The sequence below is a fragment of the Pelobates fuscus genome, chromosome 12 (assembly GCF_036172605.1).
Source record: "Pelobates fuscus isolate aPelFus1 chromosome 12, aPelFus1.pri, whole genome shotgun sequence".
In the NCBI taxonomy this organism is placed as follows: domain Eukaryota; kingdom Metazoa; phylum Chordata; class Amphibia; order Anura; family Pelobatidae; genus Pelobates; species Pelobates fuscus.
The window spans coordinates 127,520,514-127,542,962 of NC_086328.1; the positions used below are offsets into that span (position 1 = coordinate 127,520,514).

Below are 22,449 nucleotides of genomic sequence, written 5' to 3' on the forward strand. Positions count from 1 at the left end.
ATGGACATGGATTACATAGAAGCAGTACAAGAGGACACATAATTTAACTGTAAACAACTCGATAGAAAAGGAACAATATGAGAAATGATACAGTTCATTCATACCCCAACTCTCAAACAATTCCTTCAAAGTCATATAAAGATTGTTTTCTATCCTAGTATCATATATCTCACTACCACCTCTCCCCAACTTCTAAAAGTGTTAAACAGAGACATAAAAATTAGACCTGGGAGTCTGGCCAAAAACAATGTTTCAGGCCTGTTTTACTCACTGGAATAACAGACTCACCTACGTTCACCCATCTCCAAATATTTCAAAGGCCCAATAACTTCATCCAAATTATGTAGCATCTCAAAAAGCAAAACAATAATTGACTCAACTCTCCGAACACCCAAAGCTCTTTCTTAAGCTATATTATGATCCATCCCATTAGTCTGAACCATCTCTAATCCAAAGCATTCTCTCCAGTCAATTTATCTTCCACAGTTGACATGTTGTAAGGCTTCAAAATTCATGGTTAACAATGGCAGGGTCGCTAATGGATAATACACAAGCCGCAGTCAAGGAAAATAAACTAGTTATGTAAAAGAAATAGATGAACTGCACTAACTTACGTCACAGCATAAAAGAAAAAAAACATAAAAAGTATAAAATAATCAATATTCATTATTGTAAATTCAATAACCCCATGCCAACTGAGACATCCCTTTACATTGACTTTTATATTACCCCTTTTCATGTGCCTGACAACTGCTGCGATTATATACATTTGTGATGACTTTATCAATTTAGAACTTTTAAAGTGGACTGATGAAGGTGGACGTTTGAGTATAGTTTATGAGTAATATTTTTTGGAATATGTATGTATTTAATTCTATTGATTTATGCTGCTGAATATTGATAATTTCATACGTTTTCTGCTTTTTTCTTTTATGCTGTGATGTAGTTGAAGCAGTTCTTCAATTTAATTTACATTACAAAAATTGTTTTGATAGCTGGTGCAGAAGCTAGTAGACAGTAGCTAGTTTTTTATAATAGAGATTATAGAACTATACGTTGTTTTTAAGGAAGATAAATTAAACACAAAATATATTGTTGAAATACTTTCATTCGTTGAAAGCAATATCAGTCTATAGTCCATGGTAAAACAGAGTTTTTTTTAGAGGCTACATATAAATGTTAATGTTTCACAAAAATATGATTCAATTACCAGGTGGCTGCTTCATAAAAGTTTCCAAAAGGTCCTTGTACACGAGCCCCACCGGAGGTTGATACAGCTCATCGGAATGGACAACGATTCCTAATGGTACTGGGACGCATTGAGCCAAGTAACTTTTAGAAATCTTATGCCAAAAGTCTAGCACATACTGTAGCTTGACCTTCTCTAGAGCCCACTATTATGAGAAAAAAGCTTTTTGGATTTTATGTAAGACTGAAAATATTGAATAAACTTCAGTTAACAGTCCACATCAAGCTTGTGCCTAGAAGCTACGTCACCTGAACTAAAAAGCAAAACAAAACTGAATGTATTTGCTTGACCATAAAGCACTTTCTTAATACTGGATCCAAATGCCATTTGACATTAATAAAATTATTCAATGCTTAGAACTAGAGATGTCCCGAACAGTTCGCCAGGAACTATTCGCCGGCAAACATAGCTGGTTCGCGGTCGCCGCGGCGGGCAAACATATGCGATGTTCGGTCCACCCCCTATTCGTCATCATTGAGTAAACTTTGACTCTGTACCTCACAGTCAGCAGACACATTTCAGCCAATCAGCAGCAGACCCTCCCTCCCAGACCCTCCCACCTCCATGATGAATAGGGGGCGGACCGAACATCGCATATGTTCGCCCGCCGCGGCGATCGCGAACAAGCTATGTTCACCGGCGAATAGTTCCCGGCGAACTGTTCGGGACATCTCTACTTAGAACTAAACTCTCAGGATGCCTTTTTTTCTGGTCTTGATGTTCAAGTCTGGAAAAGTAGACCAGAACTTATACAAGATGCTTGAAGAAATTGACTTTTTTTGTTTTTTATTGCAAAATTGTTTCAGTAACAGCTGTTGAAATTCCATAAATGAAAAAAGACATCGTATATATAATGAGTAATGAGCATTGTAAATAGCACATGTTATACCATAGGAATAAAGGAAAGATATTTCCTATGGCACTCCAGATGTTTTGTACTACACCTCTCATGATGCTTTGTCAGCATTATGGGTGTAAGAGCATTATGGGGGATGTAGTCCACAACATCTGGAGTGCCGATGGTTGCCTATCCCTCAACTAGCCTAAACTTCCAATTTCTTAAATATCCAGAATAATGTGTGGTTTAAGCCCAAAGGAAAATTTGATGATATCTACACTAAAAGAGAGGTGGGCATATGTCATGACATATTGCCGCCTTTCTATGTGATGTTTCTTCCTCTCTGTGCATGGACAGCAGCAATTCAAGCGTAGATGGAAATTAGACGCATACTGAATAGCCAGGTATTCAATGTGATCACACCATGCAACCTATTTAATATAGGGGTGTACCGTAACATTCTGTTTCCCAGCACCCCTTTCTGACTTTTACCTGAGGGCACCACCCTACCCCATAGCCTGAGCACTATACTACTGATGTTTCAGTTGATACATGCTTTGAAAAGAATCTGCCTGTTACTATAAAAAAAATATATATCTATGTCCGTCCACTACCTGTAGAGCTCCAAGGCTAAGGAGTCCGACATCCGGGGCTTAAGCCCCCAAAGTCCACCTTTAGCAATGCTTATGCTTGCCAAGAAGGTGCATAGTTCTGATATGCTCCTGATGGGATGAGAATTCTCCTTCTTGTGACCATATGGTGGTTTATTTTAGCCAATACTCTTCTGTTGACTGTTTGCACTTGGACCTAATTTCCATTGCCAGGATGGTTTTGGGAATGGTTCTTACTTCTAACAGATTCTATAACATGAAGGTGTGAGGCGGCCATATTCCCTGAACTATTCTGTCCTAAAAGTGGGTCACCTATCCTCACTTTCTGACATCCATTTATGGTTTCCAGTTTTGTTGAGTTCTGTTGACTTGGAACACGATTGAACTAAAAAGAGAGAGATTTTTTTAAATATTCCCTTTCTCCTCTTCTCTATCAAGTAAATGTGGATGCAACCAAAAATAATTTTTAATGGAATTTTTTTTTTAAGCATTTGCAACAGAATTGCATACTCTCCTTTCACCAAACATGCAGATTTTCAAGTATATTTACTAGATTTTTGTTTATTTTCTCGTTATTGGTACGTAATTTCACTCATACCTACTATTATCTCATTAGTCTTCATTAAAGAAAAGGGGATGTAAAAACAACATACAATTGCAAAATTAGAATTCTAAATATAAACAAATCAGCTAAATTGCAATGTGCTTCAAAGTAATTAATGCTTCATTATTTCATTTCAACTAAGAATTCTCATTGAAAAATAATTTGACATAAACAGAAAGAATCATTACACACGTTGGCTTAGTCAATTCATGGGAATTCAATTCACAGCCAGATTGCATTGCCAAAATAAGGCCTTTTTATTGATGCCTAAGGTCTTGTTATACTTAAAATTTAGTGTACCGTATATACTCCAGTATAAGTCGAGTCTTTCAGCATATTTTTTTGTGCTGAAAAACCCCAACTCGACTTATACTCAAGTCACTGTCTGTATTATGGCAATTTACTGTGTGCTGTGTAGGAGGGGGGCTGGCAGAGAGTGTTTACTTACCTCTCCTGCAGCTCCAGTCAGCTCCCTCCTCCTCCGCGCCGGTCCGGTCAGCTCCCTCTGTCAGGTCCCAGTGTAAGTCTCCCGAGAGCCGCGGGGTCATAGCGCGGCCGTGAGACTTCCACTGCCAATGCCACTTGACCACCAGGGAGTGAGAGCCCCCCTCCCTGCCATGTATCAAGCAGGGAGGGGGGATGAAAAAAAATAATAATAATAAAATAAAATAATAATAAAATAAAAAATAATAAAAGTAAAATAATAATACAACAAAAAAAATTATTAAAATAATTAAAACCAAGGCTCTGCAAAACACACACACACTGCACTCATGCACACACACTGCACTCATGCACACACACTGCACTCATACACACACACTGCACTCATACACACACTGCACTCATACACGCACACACTGCACTCATACACACTGCACTCATACACACTGCACTCATACACACACACTGCACTCATACACACACTGCACTCATACACACACACACTGCATTCATACACACACACTGCACTCATACACACAATGCACTCATACACACACACTGCACTCATACACACACACTGCATTCATACACACACACTGCACTCATACATACAATGCACTCATACACACACACTGCACTCATACACACACTGCACTCATACACACACACTGCACTCATACACACACACTGCATTCATATACACACACTGCGCTCATACACACACACTGCATTCATACACACACTGCGCTCATACACACAGACTGCACTCATACACACACTGCACTCATATACACACACTGCATTCATACACACACTGCACTCATACACACACACTGCATACATACACACACTGCACTCATACACACACTGCACTCATACACACACACTGCACTCATACACACACCATGCATAAATACACACACTGCACTCATACACACACTGCACTCATACACACACACTGCACTCATACACACACACACACTGCATTCATACACACACTGCGCTCATACGCACACACTGCATTCATACACACACTGCATACATACACACAGACTGCACTCATACACACACTGCACTCATACACACAGACTGCACTCCTACACACACACTGCACTCATACACACACTGCACTCATACACACACACTGCATACATACACACACTGCACTCATACACACACTGCACACATACACACACACTGCACTCATACACACTGCATTCATACACACACTGCACTCATACACACACTGCACTCATATACACACACTGCATTCATACACACACACTGCATTCATTATATACACACACTGTAAATAAATATTCAATTAATATAATTTTTTTAGGATCTAATTTTATTTAGAAATTTACCAGTAGCTGCTGCATTTCCCACCCTAGTCTTATACTCGAGTCAATACGTTTTCCAAGTTTTTTGGGGTAAAATTAGGGGCCTCGAGTATATACGGTACATGCTCTAAAAATGGATTTGTACCTGTAGTGAGTGGCAAAAAATTAAACAAAACACAAGCTTATAATAAGCATTAATAATTAATTGTTCTTATTGTGGAAATGTAAAACGCTACTGTAACGGCACCCCCAGGCATAAAAGGGGTTAACAGCCGTTTAGTAGATCTTCCCTTCCAGAGACACAGGCACAGCTACTGTAGACACCAATCCACCGAACCGGAGAAGCATTTGAATGCTGTAAACAGCTGAACCGGCACCATACGAATGCTGTAAACAGCCGAATAGGAAAAAACATACGAATAGGTTTACACTCCTAGCAGTCAAACTGGAACAGCATACAGTAAATCCCCCCCAAGAACGAGACAAAGCTCCGTGTTGAGGGTCAAGCAGTGAACAGACAGAGCTGTGGGTTTATTGTTCTTATATACACATTAGTACCACCCACAGGGTTTTGGAAAACAACCAATAAACACGTACAATACACTCAGACACTCCCACTCAAAATCCTCCCCTCTGCCTGTGATACAATTACCTTACACAATGGGTAATGTAATTATCACAGACAGAGAAATACAGTTTTTCCACATTATTCATAACTTTAAAAGTATGCATCACATTCACAAATCAGATTTTCAGAATCAGCATACTCCAAATACAAACATACGTCAAAATCATACAAATTGATCCAGTGGTTCAAAAGATAGATCGTAGTCCTTTGTGACCAAATGAAGCATGGCTTTTCTGCCCAAAACCAGTTCCACAGAGTCTTCTATCCTGGAGATAATTGGGAAGTAATCCAATTATCTCCAAGGACAGAGGCAAAACTCCATTGAACACATGGCAGCAAAAGACAATAAAATACATAAAAATATATAACTGTGCAGCCATTGCATAAAACAGGTACATTCAACATATCCCCAGATAGCTTAGGTCTGAGCGCACATTATTACTGAATGGCTCTCAGACCACACACATACAGTTCAATTGCCATGGAGCCAAAGTCTTTCCCATAGTCTTTCATTATACGAATGGGCTCCAAGGCATAGCTATCTGGGGTATCACCCCTCAAACAGGGCAAGCACAGAATGACCCGGCTTTCATGTCTTTGCAGGGGAAAATCAAGCGTTTTAACATGGGGCCATAGTCTGAAGGCAGCAGGCGGGCAACCAGGCTCCTCCAGTGCACAGTGGCGAGATTGGTCTTGTCACAGCTACAATAAGGTAATATTAAAAGACCACTGTCATTGTTATGTTGCCAGGAGTACTGTGCCCCCCCCCCTCCTTGTAAGTAGTGAAACCATTTTAGAATGGTTTAACTGCTTATCTGGGATCTGGCAAAAGTGGCTCGCCGTCCCTTCTCTGCAGCCAGTAGAACTGGATGTTCTCCTGAGCTAAGCCCTGCAGTGCATGCTCAGTGTCTGAGAACATCAGCAGACAGCTCTCAGCCAATCAGCTAAGCCTTGCACTGCCTGGGGTTAGTGAAGGTCGATAGTTTGTGGCAATCACTGAGGCTGTATTGGAAGAAAGAAGTGGTGTCTGGCGGAATCCGGGTAAGAAGCCAAACTGTTCCAAAACACTGTGACTACTTACAGTTGCGGTAAGTAAAAAAAAAAACAACAACCAAACTCTTCCCTAATAAATCGTACCTGTAATTCAGTGCTCTGCTCAGAGGCTTCTGCTCCTACTTTGAAATCTTTTTACTTAATGCTTTTGCTTCAATCCAATACTTCTCATGAAGAACCATTGGTGACATAGGGAGCATGCACAGCAATCAACACGTACCATCAATTCAATGCTTTTCATATAGAAGCCTTGAGTCCAGTCTTTGTCTGTGAGAAGCATTGGACGTGTTGGGTGTCATCATGATTTGTGTAATGATGCAGAACGTAGAAACATAGAAACATAGAATACGACGGCAGATAAGAACCATTCCACCCATCTAGTCTGCCCAATTTTCTAAATACTTTCATTAGTCCCTGGCCTTATCTTATAGTTAGGATAGCCTTATGCCTATCCCACGCATGCTTAAACTCCCTCACCACCTCTACCACTTCAGCTGGAAGGCTATTCCATGCATCCACTACCCTCTCAGTAAAGTAATACTTCCTGGTATTATTTTTAATCCTTTGCCCCTCTAATTTAAGACTATGTCCTCTTGTTGTGGTAGTTTTTCTTTTTTTAAATATAGTCTCCTCCTTTACTGTGTTGATTCCCTTTATGTATTTAAATGTTTCTATCATATCCCCTCGTCTCGTCTTTCGGCCAGAAAGTGATGAAATTAACAAATTCAAGAAGTGCCCCCAGTTACTGCCTGTCTGAAAACCACTAGACGTGCCAGGGAGGTATGTCAATCAGGATGGGTTGGGCTGTCCGAATGGGGGCTGGCCATTGAAGCCATGTGTCACTGGCACCACTCAAAGCGGAGCATCAGTGATTAGATTTGCATCGCTTGCACCATCCCATCCTGAATTCACTTTTGCTCCTTTGTCAGAGATGCAAAGGGAAATAGAAGATAAATTAATTTTTTTAAAGGGTGGAAGAATCAAGAAGAATCTAGTAGGTGATTTGGCTTTTTTGGTATATATAAAAAAAAACAATACACAAAATGTAACTCATAGATGTTATTGGTAGGAAGGGGTTAATTATTGGTTATTACTAACTTGTTCTTATGAGCTAACAGAGGCGGTTGTACATGCAGGAGGAGATTGGATTTACATGTATCAAATATAAGCAATAACGAAAGGAAACAGCGTTAAAAAAAATAAATATATCACAACAAAAACATATAGAAATGATCCAGAATTTCTGTTGCCAAAGTCCCAGCAGTAAACATTAAAAAGTCTCATCAAAGGTTTCATCTGGAAACTTCAAAGAATGTGTTCATTCCTAGTTCTGCCGCTGACCTGCTGAGTGGAGACATCTGTGCGTTTCAGTATTCTGTCTGGCTGCGTTGATGATTTTAATACATCCCTTGGAGAGAAGGGACAGTATGATGACGCACATATATATTGGCTGCATAATCAGCCTCTAAAAACGTGGAATTTGTTTAATTTTGAAGAGTCTGAATGGGGCTTTGGCAAGAGGCCAGTTGATTCGTCTGAAATATTTCGCTAGCTTTATATCCTTCTGTCCCACTTACGTAAAACGCCTTTCATTGCATTATACCTGCCCTCTATTATACTGCAAAACAGGCACACAAAATATGTGTATTTTTAAACTGACAGGTACACACAGCGCATGTCTGCAGACACAGATAATGGGAAATAGATAAGGTAAAAATTGTTGATAGATAAGGTCATGTGACAATTTGGGATTGTATTATTAGGGCTCAACAGCAAAATGATACCACAATTGGTATTTCATAATTGACGTAAGCCATTCGTTACATTTTGCAGCCTGTCATGCCGTTTTATATTTTCTAAATGATGTACTGAGACCTTTTATAGTCCCCCAGGATTCTCTTTTATTACCATTTACTCACCAACCATCAATGAGATGAAGGGTGGGGTATGAACTTCTCATCGGGCCCCTACCTAGGACCCAATGGTTTATTTTTTAATGTTTCTTTTTGTTTTATAAGTTTAAGAAAAGAACTTAGTTCTTAAGACTGCAAAATGCTTAGCTACAAGTTACTGATCCTCGCATGACACATTAACTTTCATACATGTATTCAAACATGCAGCATCCTAGCTGCACACATGCATATAATTAACGGTACACTATAGGCATCAAAACAACTTTAGCTTAATGCAGCAGTTTTAGTGTATACATCCTGCCTCTGAAGTCTCACTGTTCAATTCTCTGCCATTTATATGTTAAAATACTTTTGTTTCTGTTTATGCAGCCCTAGCCACACCTCCCCTGGCTGTGACTAACACAGCCTGCATGAGAAAAGGGTTTTATTTTCAATCAGATGTTAACTTACTTTCGAGGTGTTATCCCCTACTCTGTAAATTAAACTTTAATTGCAAAAAGCAAGCTATTAACAGAGCAGGAGATACAAAATTCTAAATTAAACAGACTGTGAAATGAAGAAAGGAGGTGTGACTAGGGCTGTATAAACAAAGCGATTTAACTCCTAAATGACAGAGAATTGAGCAGTGAGACTGCAGGGACATGATCTATACACCAAAACTGCTTTATTTAGATAAATTTGTTTTGGTGCCTATAGTGTCCCTTTAACTTCATACATGCATTAATTCACATCATACCTCCTGGAACTCACACACTAACTTTCAGGCATTCAGTTACACGTGCGAACCTTGAACATAACACAAAGTTACACACTGATCTTTGAATGTCCATGTATATACCCATGCATATTCTCATATTTGCATGCACAGAAGAACCTACATTTTTTTCTTGTTTATAGAGCATATATAAAAATAACAATGGATTTTATAAAAATTACTCTCTAGAATCACGTTATCTTCTGCTGTGAACTAAAAATTCAATCTCTGTTTCTTGAAAGCTACAATGAAACTGTGACGGAAAGGAAATCAGCATTTATCAGATCCACAGATGTCATTGTTATAAATGGTTACAGAATTTTTGACATTTGGACAGGAACAATTGTTATTGAGTTTTAGACTACTGCAGCCTAAAATAGCGTTCATAGGCTCACAGAACCTCATGGATAAATAATCATGAGATATTTTCACTGCGAATCATCAAAGTTGAAGCTATGCAGAAAATGCTTTTTATGCAATTAACTGAAAATTATCTTAATAAAAAATGTGTCCCTTCAAGGGTCATAGGCTCCCATCTCACTCATATATCTGTTCCAGAAAATGATATTGTTCAAGCTTGTCCCTACACATTTTCCAGATTAACTTGATTGATATTGATAAAAAAATAACTCAATGCTATGTTCTAAGAATTTATTTTTTGTTGTTTTCTATGCAAGACATGGATATACAAATAATTCGTTCTTGACAATAACGTTGCCATTTTACAATTTTGTTGGCTCTCTTCTTCTTGTCATCTGGTCAGTGACTATCTTGTCTCACTTCGCTCGTTGAGATGACTGTCATAAGTCTTTGAAATCAATTGGAGTTTGAGGATTTGCTGCCATATTGTGATGCCTGCCTTCAATTAATTGTCTACTAACCTCACTCCCTTGTCCCGTTTGTCAACCTGCGGCAAAACAATATGTTGTGTGTCATTTCTTCTCGATCATTAGAGTGTCTGGACGGGCATTGCAATTTCGCCTTGTCAATTAGATGCCACTCTGCAATCGAACAGTGTCTTTGCAGGAAGATATAACTGTATGTTCTCAGATGTTAAATTTACTATATTTTTTTTCTTCTGGAGATTGGCACTGTGACAGATTGCTTATCAAGCCATCAAATCTTCCTTTACAGAGTATAAATTGGGTTTGGAGCTGGGAGGCACATTTCATGCATTTAGATCAATGGCTTAAACATAACTTGTCATGTCTTTGAAGAAATATACCCGAAATATCAAATTCCTGGTACATTAGGGCAATATTGAATTAGTACTATTTAGTACTATAAGATGTGTAAAATAAATATATGCAGTTTTTGTCTGATAAGCCTTGTGGTTGAAGAAGAAAATTAGCCCTGTCTTTCTCCAAAGATATTTTATTTGAGATGCAATACTGGTCAAAACAGACAGAACTTGGCAAAAAGTTAGATAAGTAATATTCTTTTGGGTACGGGGATAGGTTTGTTCTGTAGTAATAAAAAAAGTCATCATTGAACTAACAGATTATTTAAAAAATATTCCAATTTCTTCTAGTTTTGTATATTTCTATGGTGACTAATGTATCAGATTGTATAAACTACACAAAACAGAGCTGTTTCATTGTTAAAGGAACACTATAGTCACCTAAATTACTTTAGCTAAATAAAGCAGTTTTAGTGTATAGATCATTCCCCTGCAATTTCACTGCTCAATTCACTGTCATTTAGGAGTTAAATCACTTTGTTTCTGTTTATGCAGCCCTAGCCACACCTCCCCTGGCTATGATTGACAGAGCCTGCATGAAAAAAAAACTGGTTTCACTTTCAAACAGATGTAATTTACCTTAAATAATTGTATCTCAATCTCTAAATTGAACTTTAATCACATACAGGAGGCTCTTGTAGGGTCTAGCAAGCTATTAACATAGTAGGGGATAAGAAAATCTTAATTAAACAGAACTTGCAATAAAGAAAGCCTAAATAGGGCTCTCTTTACAGGAAGTGTTTATGGAAGGCTGTGCAAGTCACATGCAGGGAGGTGTGACTAGGGTTCATAAACAAAGGGATTTAACTCCTAAATGGCAGAGGATTGAGCAGTGAGGCTGCAGGGGCATGTTCTATACACCAAATCTGTTTTATTAAGCTAAAGTTGTTCAGGTGACTATAGTGTCCCTTTAAAGTTTGAGTCGATCCCTTTATTTAATGTATCAAATGGATATGACATTAAAAATGGCTTTAAAAAAGGCATTTTACGTGTTACTGCATTTCCCTAACATTTGCAGCTGTTGAAGTAGTCTTTGCCCAAATCAGGAAGTAGCTAAAAAGATTCAGCCAATCCTGGCACCCACGTTATCAGTCAGTAGAGTGACCACTCATAAACCTGTCTAGCAGAGGTACATGGATAAAATGATGGGATATGATAGCACTATTACGATATGTACAGGGTCAGTACAAACCTCTGTCGCTCACCTTTTCATTTGTAGGAATATAAAGCAGACAAGAGGTCACCCATTGAGACTGGAAGAAAGGAGATTTTGCTTACATCAGAGGATATGGAGTTCTCTGCCTAAAGAGGTTGTCTTATCAGATTCTATAGATATTCTTTTTTTTTAAAAAGGCTTTGATGCTTTTTACACAAAGACATAATTGATATGTATATAAATAGGTTGTTTATAAAAGGAGAAATCTGATTACCATTATGAAGTCAAGAAGGAGTTATTTCCCCTTTGTGTGGTATAATTGGAAATGGCTACAATTGCTTTTTGTGCCTTCTTATATAAGAATATAAAGGAATGGGTTTCAAGGTTGAACTTGATGAACTTTGGTCTTTTTCTCAACCTAGACTACTATGTAGTTCAGCACAAGCAGAGGTTTAAATCATGAAACAACTGCACATGAAGTGAATAGAAGTTGCAACTTCTAACCAAGTCTTTGAAACGACTACTCTATTCATTTTTTATGAATGGATCTATATATGATAATGTGAAAAGGTTCTTTCATAGAGTTCCATGACAAGCCTTTTACTCAACAGTAAAGCCTTATCCCTGTGATCTACTTAAGCAATGTAGTTCTTATATAACCAACCTTATGATTGATGTAGGGACATAAAAATGCCTATGCTGCTTTACAAAGGCATCATTTTAGGGTATTGAATTATTTGATGTATATGTAAAAGGCAAGCTTCCACAAACAAGTAAAAGCAAGAATGTTACTAAAACTATACATATATATATATATATATATATATATAATTATTTCTTCAGACGTTCTCTTCCCAATGAATTGAAGCATATCTTGTCCCTAAGGAATTTTCCCCTTGATAACAATAAGAAATGTTAATCACAAATGTCACGCAGCTAGGCATTTTTGTTTAACGGAACAAATGAAGACATCTTTAGACACATGATGAGGTGAATGATTGGTGTTTTGATACAAGCAAATGAGGCATGTACCTAAAGACCAGCATAAAATTGGATGGAATATATCCTGTCAGTTATACAGAGTAATGCTAAGATACACTTTGTCAGTTGCTTACAAGAGCATGCTTTATTGACTTGATGCTCAACAATGATTTAAGGTAGAGTCTTTCAGTAAGTCACATTCTATTAGACCATTATGCTAAAGCATTTAACACTCTTTGAACGCTCGTAGAATGAATGAACAACCAAAGGCAGCAACGGAACTACTGCCTGTGGAGCCAGTACGGCTGCAACATGGCCTGCATGCTCGGGTGGAAACCCATCGGGCGATGCTGAAAACGGGTGTTTCAGGGTGCTGTAGCCAGGCCCATGTAATATCAGTGATGCTGGGAGGAAGTGAGACCCACTTCTCACAAATACAACCCTGTAAGGATGGGAAAATGGTAAATCCCCAGCTGGAGATTGACAGATGGAGTTCTACGTTTTGGTCACCGTTATCCTAGACGGGGCCCTCTTGACCAACGGGACTATAGTTGCTGCATATTAAAACTCCTAGCATGCCCTATTACATAACACAATAGCTAAAGCAGAGAACTATGGGTCGAAAATGTCCAGAATTGCAGCCTCTTGTTTGACATTACAGCCAAGTGCAGCCGAGGCATGTACAGGTGTAGCTAATAACCCTTAGTACATTGATAAGCATCATGAGCACTGCCAATGTTTGGGAACTACATTCCCATGGTGCTCAGCAAGTGGTACCCCTCTGTTTTGTGTATGCCTTGATTTCCATTTCTCAAGCTGTGCAGCATGGGTAATGTAGTCTCAAGCAATCTACAGGGTCAAAGTTAGCTTTCTCTATATCAGCAGGGTCAGTGAGCCCTTTACTACAAATATCTTTAAAGAAAATAAACAGTGTCTTGTTTACAGTGAATTTTATTTACAAACAAATTCAAATTACTTAACCTCTTCAGGACTGCCTGTTTTGGCCATGTTGTACGTTAAAGGGAAACTCCAGTGCCAGGAAAACAATCTGTTTTTCTGGCACTGGAGGTACCCTCTCCCTCCCACCCACCAATCCCCGGTTACTGAAGGGGTGAAAACCCCTTCAGTCACTTACCTGAGGCAGCGGCGATGTCCCTCGTCGCTGTCTCCTCCTCCGCGCCGCTCCTCCTTCTGATTCCGTTGGCCGGTGGGCGAGACTGATCCCGCCCACCGGTCGAGGAGACCGAATGCGCATGCGCGGCAATGCCGCGCATGGGCATTAGGTCTCCCCATAGGAAAGCATTGAAAAAGCTTTTCAATGCTTTCCTATGGGGAAATGAGCGACGCTGGAGGTCCTCACACAGCGTGGTGATGTCCAGCGACGCTCTAGAAAAGAAAATCTTTGCTAGAAATCAGGGAGTTCCCTCTAGTGGCTGTCTAGAGGTGGAGTTAACCCTGCAATGTAATTATTGCAGTTTAAAAAAACAAAACAAAAAACTGCAATAATTACACTTGCAGGGTTAGGAGTAGTGGGAGTTGGCACCCAGACCACTCCAATGGGCAGAAGTGGTCTGGGTGCCTAGAGTGTCCCTTTAAGGACCAGGGCTCTTTTAACACTTTTGTGGTGTTTGTGTTTAGCTGTAATTTTCCTCTCTCTCATTTACTGTTCCCATACAAATTATATATTGTTTCTTTTCAGGACAAAAAGGGCTTTCTTTACATACCATTATTTGTATCATGTCATATAATTTACTTTAAAAAAAAAAAAAAAAAATATGGTGAAAAATTGAAAAAAATATGTTTTTTTTACTTTTACTTGAAAAATCTTTTACTTACCTCAGCGAAAGCTAATGAAAAAAAACTGCTAAATAGATTCAAAATGTTGTCCTGAGTTTAAAAACACCCAGTGTTTACATGCTTTTTTTGTGTGCAAGTAATAGGGCTATAAGTACAAATAGGAAATTGCTGTTTCAAATATATATATTTTTTAAATGTATCAATAGTGACTTTGTAACACTATTATCTGTCATAAATCTCTGAATCACACCTCACATGTACATATTTTTTTTAAAGTAGACAACCCAGGGTATTCTATATGGGAGATGTCCAGTCTTTTTTAGTAGCCAAAGTTAGCGGTCATATTTGTTTGTGTGTGAAAAAAGTAAAAAACTAAATTGAACGCAAATTTTGGCCAGTGTTTGTGACTAAGTGACTACTAAAAAAGACTGGACATACCCCATTTGCAATACCTTGGGTTGTCTTCTTTTGCAAATGGTATGCCATCATGGGGGTAATTCTCATTCCTGGGCTACCATACGCTCTCAAAGGCAAAGTAAACAACCTGATAATTTTCAACATAAAAATATTTGACCATTATATTTGACCCTGTAACTTTCAAAAACACTATAAAACCTGTACATGGGGGGTACTGTTATACTCAGTAGACTTTGCTGAACACAGATATTAGTGTTTCAAAACAGTAAAACGTATCACAACAATTATATCATCAGTAAATTTGCTGTTTGTGTGTGAAAAATGCAAAAAAGGTTACTTTCACTGACAATATCATCGCTGTGATATGTTTTACTGTTTTGAATCACTAATATTTGTGTTCAGCGAAGTCTCCCGAGTAAAACAGTACCCCCCATGTACAGGTTTTAGGGTGTCATAGAAAGTTACAGGGTAAAATACAGTGCTAGCAAATTAAATTCTCTGGACTTTTGGCCTGGGTTGTCAGGCAAGTCCCTCAAATTGCAATCAATAAAATTACTTAATTATGTAAAAATATTACATGAATATGCATGTAGAATTTAAATATATATGCATATTTATATATTTGAAGTCTACGTGTATATTTATATAATTATTTATGTAAATTTGTATATGGACATATGTATATTTCGTATTATTTTTATTTATTTATATATACATAGATATATATATATATATATATACAATTTTGTTCTAAGTGTATTTTAATATATATATATATATATATATATATATATATATATATGTATATATATATATATTAATATCAAAACAGTTAGAATAAAATTTCATATAGATATATATTTTTATTTTTATTATTATTTTTAATTTTTTTTATTTAATTTAATTTACTTATTATTTGTGTTTTATAATATATATATATATACAATATATATAGTTATTATATATATTATATATATATATATATATAGATATATATATACACTTGTGTAATTTAATTCTAAGTGTATTTTATATTAATGTATGTATATATTAATATAAAAATACACTTAGTATGACATTATATATATGATATATAGACATATATTATATCGAGCACAGACAGTCCCCCTGCAGGCAGACACTAGGACACCTATTGTGGCCATGTGACTGCTCTGTTGAGCGATCACATGGCCCTCGGGGTCCTAATTCGCTGTGGGGAGACTGTCTGGGCTGCAGGCAGTCTCCCCACACTGGGAGCACCGCCGATCGCCGCCGGTGGAACGATGGTGACCGGGTGTCAGGATCGGGACAGGGATCCAACACGCAGAGTACAAACAGTAGCCAGATACGTATACCGGACCTTAGAATGGCCGGACTAACGTAAGTAGTACAGTATAGAATGGTCAAAGACAAGCCGAGGTCGAGGGTAACAGAAGACAGGTAAGTGAGAGACAAGCCGAATCAAGGGTAACAGAGATAAGCAGAGTAAGGTAAACAAGCCGGGTCAAAACCAAAAGGGATAATAGAATACACAAGCACTGAGTGACTAGAACAAGCTAGAACCACGACAGGGCAATGAGCTAATGAAAGAAGCTCTGTTAAATACCCTGTTCAGAGCAGTAACCACGCCTCCAAGGTGTCTTGATTGGTCCTGCAGCAATTGACTGACAGGTCCTTCCGGGGGAGTGTCCTGATGACTACTTCCTGCCAAGATGCTGTAAAAGGCAGTCACTCCCTCGCGGCCGGCCTAGCATGACCGGATAGACCGCGGGGAAGGGAGCCATCAGGCCGTCTGGATGGAGGAACAGCTAAGTCTCTACCTCTTTCGGAGGTAGAGACCACAGGTACCCTGACACCGGGTGAGTAACGATTACCGTTATGATGGATCAGGACGGTCACCGGTCCTTAACGGTATGTTACCAATGACGGTCCAGAACCGTCATCGGTCTTCAAGTGGTTAAATTATCTCCAAATTTGAGTTTTGTTTTGTTTTGCACTGGAAAATAACACAAAAAACATTCAGACCATAAAGCCTTACTTTCCTTTGTCTGTAATCCAGAATTGAGCATCACCATTGAGATAACCAAAGTTCTCTATTGGTGTTCCATTTGTCCTTCTGGGTCTCTGCAGTAGTAACAGCAAAGTTTGAAGATCAAACTCTATTGCTGCTGCTGCTGCGTCCTATCAACCATGAAACAAGGAGGGAGGGCTCTGAACATATTATGTGTTTTGCACAGATTATTTCTGGGCTGCAATAGCATCACCAAAGCCCTGTATAGCATAAACAGTTGGCGTAACTGTACCTTATTCACAGAGGCATTGTACCATTTCACATTGCATTGACATTTGTAGGACTTGTAATGGCATTGCTAAAAATATATTTAGGTCCCTTTCTAATACCATAGGCAATGTATTGACTATTTTTATATATCGTTTTTTTTGCAAAACATTTCTATATCCGCTTCTATGATAATATTTCAGACACTGTCTGAAAAATTACAAGGCATACAATATAGTCCCTAAACTTCCCCCCACCAATGCATTTATACAAAAAATTACAAAAGTTAACTGTAATTGAAAATAATTGAAACAGCAAACTGTAAATGTATATAATTGTATGTTTTATGTATCTCGGAATAGAAATCTATAGACAAAATGTCTGTTTTCTATAACCCTTATGTGGTTGCAGCTGCGAATGTTCTAAATAATAGCTTTTTTAAAACCAAACATTGTTGGTAGCGATAGAGGTTGATACTTTTTAACTACAGTCAAAGAAAGTAAATCGTTAATGCACAACTTTACTGTATGCGCGTGTATGCAAACATACTTTTTGTGCAATGAAAATATTTTTGTATGAACCATTTTATAAAAAAAATGAAAATATGCCAAGACAATTCCTAGTGGATAGCCCTTAGGACTAGCATGGTTAGAAAATTCTAAATATATAATTTATAAATTATTTAATTTCAACAATGCCCTTGGGCATGTTGGTAAAGATAGATAAGTCTCAAATGACAAGTACATTGTACACATCTTTTTCCATGCAATTTTTAATGTTTTCGAAGGCAGCAGATTCCCCTTTGCAAAACTATAACGGGGTTAGAATGTGAACATTTCGTTAACGTGAAAAAGTGAATTCAAAGTGAATTTTGAATTTAAGATCAAAATAACCAAACTGGAAAAGACTCAAAGTCAGTTATGCTTCGATTTCAGCTACTATGGCCTTACATTTAAAATAAATTTTAAAGGGACACTATAGTCACCAAAACAACTTTAGCTTACTGAATCATCTTGGGTGTATAGATCATGCCCCTGCAGTCTCACAGCTCAATTCTCTGCAATTTAGCAGTTAACTCACTTTTATTTATGTCCATTCAGCCCTAGCCACACCTCCCCTGGCTGTGACAGACACAGCCTGCATGAAAACAAAATGGCTTCATTTTAAGCAGATGTAGCTTACTTTAAAAAGCTTTTATCTCCTGCTCTGCAAATTGACCTCTAATGTCCCTGCAGGGAGTACTGTTTTAGTGCATGATTCAGGGTCCTACTGCCCTGAACATCTAATGATGCCCTCGTGCTTTGCTTGTTAGGGACAATTCCCAGGTATCCCCAAAATCGGGCCTGTCCCACCAAAATGAGGACAAATGGGAGACCTCTGTCAGTATAAATGAGTGCGATAAATAATTAAAATGACTTGCATCAATATATGACACTTCAGGAGGTATGCACAGAAGTGTGGTCAATAAATATAAAAAAAACAGCATAATTACAGCTAACTAGAAATGGCGTCTGACATTGATTAGTGCTTAGCAGAGCAGGCGCAACAGATGAATGAGTAGGTTTATATCTAGATCTTTGTTCAACTAGTGTATTTGTAGTTAGTGTATTTTGGAAGAGAGACACTCATTTCTGAACAAGGATGACTAATTTCTGAACAAAAGAATATAGATTAAAAATGATGATATTTTTCCTTTCCAACATCTATTTCACATTGAATTTGTATCTTCCATTAAAAGATCTTAGAACCCCGAAATCAGTCCCAAGTGTCTAATATTAAAAACATATCAGCAATTTTTAGGATGAATACACCCACTACATAGCCATGGCAGAGAAATCACGATCTTCAGGATGAAACTGTGTTAAAAGCAGGTGTGAGATGTAAATGGAATTCATTAACAAGAAGGTAGTAAGCTTCACTTAAAAAGTGTGAATGACGAAGGCAAAGATTCCGAGGATAAATTTAGCCATAAGTTGCTAAAGAAACTTCCCAAGTCGTGATAATTAAATAGCGCTGTCTCTATATAGAAACTTTAACTTTACTCTTTTGTTTTTGGCATTTGAGAAGTTTTTATTCACATAATAAGGGCTAAGCGTAGAAATGTTGAGCCTCTGGGCACATCACCTAGACCTCGATTTCTTTTTTTTTTCTTTTTGTCAGCATCAGAAATTATTGCAATCTGCTAAAAAAAAAAAAACTGTTCAAATAATTGATTAAAAAATAATTAAATCCATGACCTAGTTACCCATCGTAGGGTTTGGTCTACAATTCCACTTTTGACTGAATCCACGTAGGTTTCATTAAAAGGTAAGCAGTGTCTTTATAAGTGTGGTTATGGTGCCGACATTTGCAAGGAAATCTGATATCTGCATCTGACTGTCCAGGTATTATCTTGTGTAAGTGACTGTTTAAGGGTTGCAGCTTATTTATGCTTAGGTGCATCAGCAATGATAAATTCTGACATGAAAACATTCCTATGATTTTGGCCTAACCTCTCCCAGAAGCATTTTTCATGGAAATCAAAGTTCTCAGATATATACGCACTGATCAGCCACATCATTAAAACAACCTGCCTAATATTGTGTAGGATGCTCCATGCTGCCAAATCAGCTTTGATGTGTCAAGGTATGGACTCCACAAAATCTAAACGTGCCCTGTGGACGTACCTGATGCGTTCGCGGCTAATTAGAGCGCTGGAAGCGATCATGCAATACCACCCTGACTGCTGGGCTCCCGAGTGATTGCTCCCCCTGGAGCAATCACTTTCGGGTTGCTCCACGTGGAGCCCGGCAGTGAGGCAGAGCATTGGACGCCATCAGGCAGGTAGAAACAGAAACACAGCAGAAATTTAAAAACAGCCCTGGTCCTTAGTGGTAAGAAAATTGAAAAACGGTCTGCTCACTAAAGGGTTAAGGTAAACAAAGAACAAACATAATTCACTTTCTACTTGGCGCACAAAACTGCAAAAAAATAAAATAAAAAATAATGTCAGAATTAGAGATGTCGCGAACATAAAATTTTCCGTTCGCAAACAGCGAACGCGAATTTCCGCAAATGTTCGCGAACGGGCGAACCGGGCGAATCGCCATAGACTTCAATAGGCAGGTGAATTTTAAAACCCACAGGGACTCTTTCTGGCCACAATAGTGATGGAAAGGTTGTTTCAAGGGGACTAACACCTGGACTGTGGCATGCCGGAAGGGGATCCATGGCAAAACTCCCATGGAAAATTATTGTTGATGAAGAGTCTGGTTTTAATCCATAAAGGGCATAAATCACCTAACATTCCTAAATTGTTTGGAATAACGTGCTTTAAAACATCAGGTATGATGTTGTATCGATCCGGTAGTGTAAGGGTTACGCCCGCTTCACAGTGACAGACCAAACTCCCCGTTTAACGCACCGCAAACAACCGCAAACAGTCCATTTGCACAACCGCAAACTCCCCATTTGCACAAGGTTGGATACCAAGCTAGCCATGTCCCGTTCCTTGTCCTCACTGATGTCAATGAAGGTCTCTTCCTCCACCCAGCCACGTACAACACCAAGGGTCCCCGAAAGGTGACAACAAGCCCCCTGGGACACCTGCTGTGTTTGGTCTTCCACCTCCTCAAAGCCACCTTCCTCCTCTGACTCCTCTTCTTCAGACTCCTCTCTCTGCATTGCCTCTCTCTGCATTATTATGAGGTGTGTTAAGAAGTACTATTCCTATCAGTTTAATCCCTGTTACGTCCCCTATCAGGGGACGTGTATATGGCATTGATTTTAGGAACCGGGAGATGGAAAAAGATGCTTGGTCGGTCCTCCTACTTCAAATTTGGGGCACTGAGCGTGCAATCTAATGTGCCACCAGATAGGAGTGGTGTGTTAAGTAGTACTATTCTTATCAGTTTAATCCCTGTTACGTCCCCCTCATTAGGCCTTTTTTAGTCGAATGTATCGCCCACTGTCAGTCCCTTCGGGATCCATCCCTCATTCATCTTAATAAAGGTGAGGTAATCTAGACTTTTTTGACCTAGGCAACTTCTCTTCTCAGTGACAATACCTCCTGCTGCACTGAAGGTCCTTTCTGACAAGACACTTGAAGCGGGGCAGGCCAGAAGTTCTATCGCAAATTGGGATAGCCCAGGCCACAGGTCAAGCCTGCACACCCATTACTAAAGGGGTTCATTGCTCCTCAGAGTGTCGCTATCTGAAGTTAAGGCGAGGTACTCTGCTACCTGTCGGTTGAGTCATTCTCTGAGGGTGGACCCTGAAGGGCTGTGGTGATGCGTAGGACTTAAAAAGCTCTGCATGTCCTCCATCAACAACACGTCTGTAAAGCATCCTGTCCTTGCCGGCGTGGTCGTGAGAGGAGGAGGATTACTTTCACCTCTTCCCCTGTTAGATTCCCGTTGTGCTGTGACATCACCCTTATACGCTGTGTAAAGCATACTTTTTAATTTATTTTGGAACTGCTGCATCCTTTCTGACTTGCGGTAATTCGGTAACATTTCAGGCACTTTCTGCTTATACCTGGGGTCTAGTAGCGTGGACACCCAGTACAGGTCGTTCTCCTTCAGCCTTTTTATACGAGGGTCTCTCAACAGGCACAACAGCATGAAAGACCCCATTTGCACAAGGTTGGATGCCGAGCTACTCATGTCCCGTTCATCATCCTCAGTCCCCAGCCACCTACAACACCACGGGCACCAGAAAGGTGACAATGAGCACCCTGGGATGCCTGTTGTGGTTGGTCTTCCTCCTCCTCCTCAAAGCCACATTCCTCCTCTGACTCCTCTTCCTCACAATCCTTTTCCAGCATTGCTGCAGGTCCAGCAAGCGATGCTGATAAGGCTGTTTCTGGTGGTGATGGTGACCACAACTCTTCCTCTTCCTCTTCACGCTCATCTACGGCCTGATCCAGCACTCTTCGCAGGGCACGCTCCAGGAAGAAAACAAATGGTATGATGTCGCTGATGGTGCCTTCGGTGCGACTGACTAAAAAGGACGCATGAGCCTACAGGCATTGCTCATGAGCGTCCAGTAACTTGGCAAAAAAAATCCCAGCTCCGCAGAGGCTGTCCTACCACCCTGGTCATACAAATAGTCGTTAACGGCTTTTTCTTGTTGGAGCAGGCGGTCGAACATTAGGAGTGTTGAA

General features: G+C 39.1%; 1 protein-coding gene across 2 annotated transcripts in view; it reads right to left on the minus strand.

Annotated features, from left to right (window-relative positions):
• SYT9 (synaptotagmin 9) overlaps positions 1-22,449 on the minus strand; it is a 133,516-nt gene that overhangs the window by 23,205 nt on the left and 87,862 nt on the right. The window lies entirely within an intron of this gene.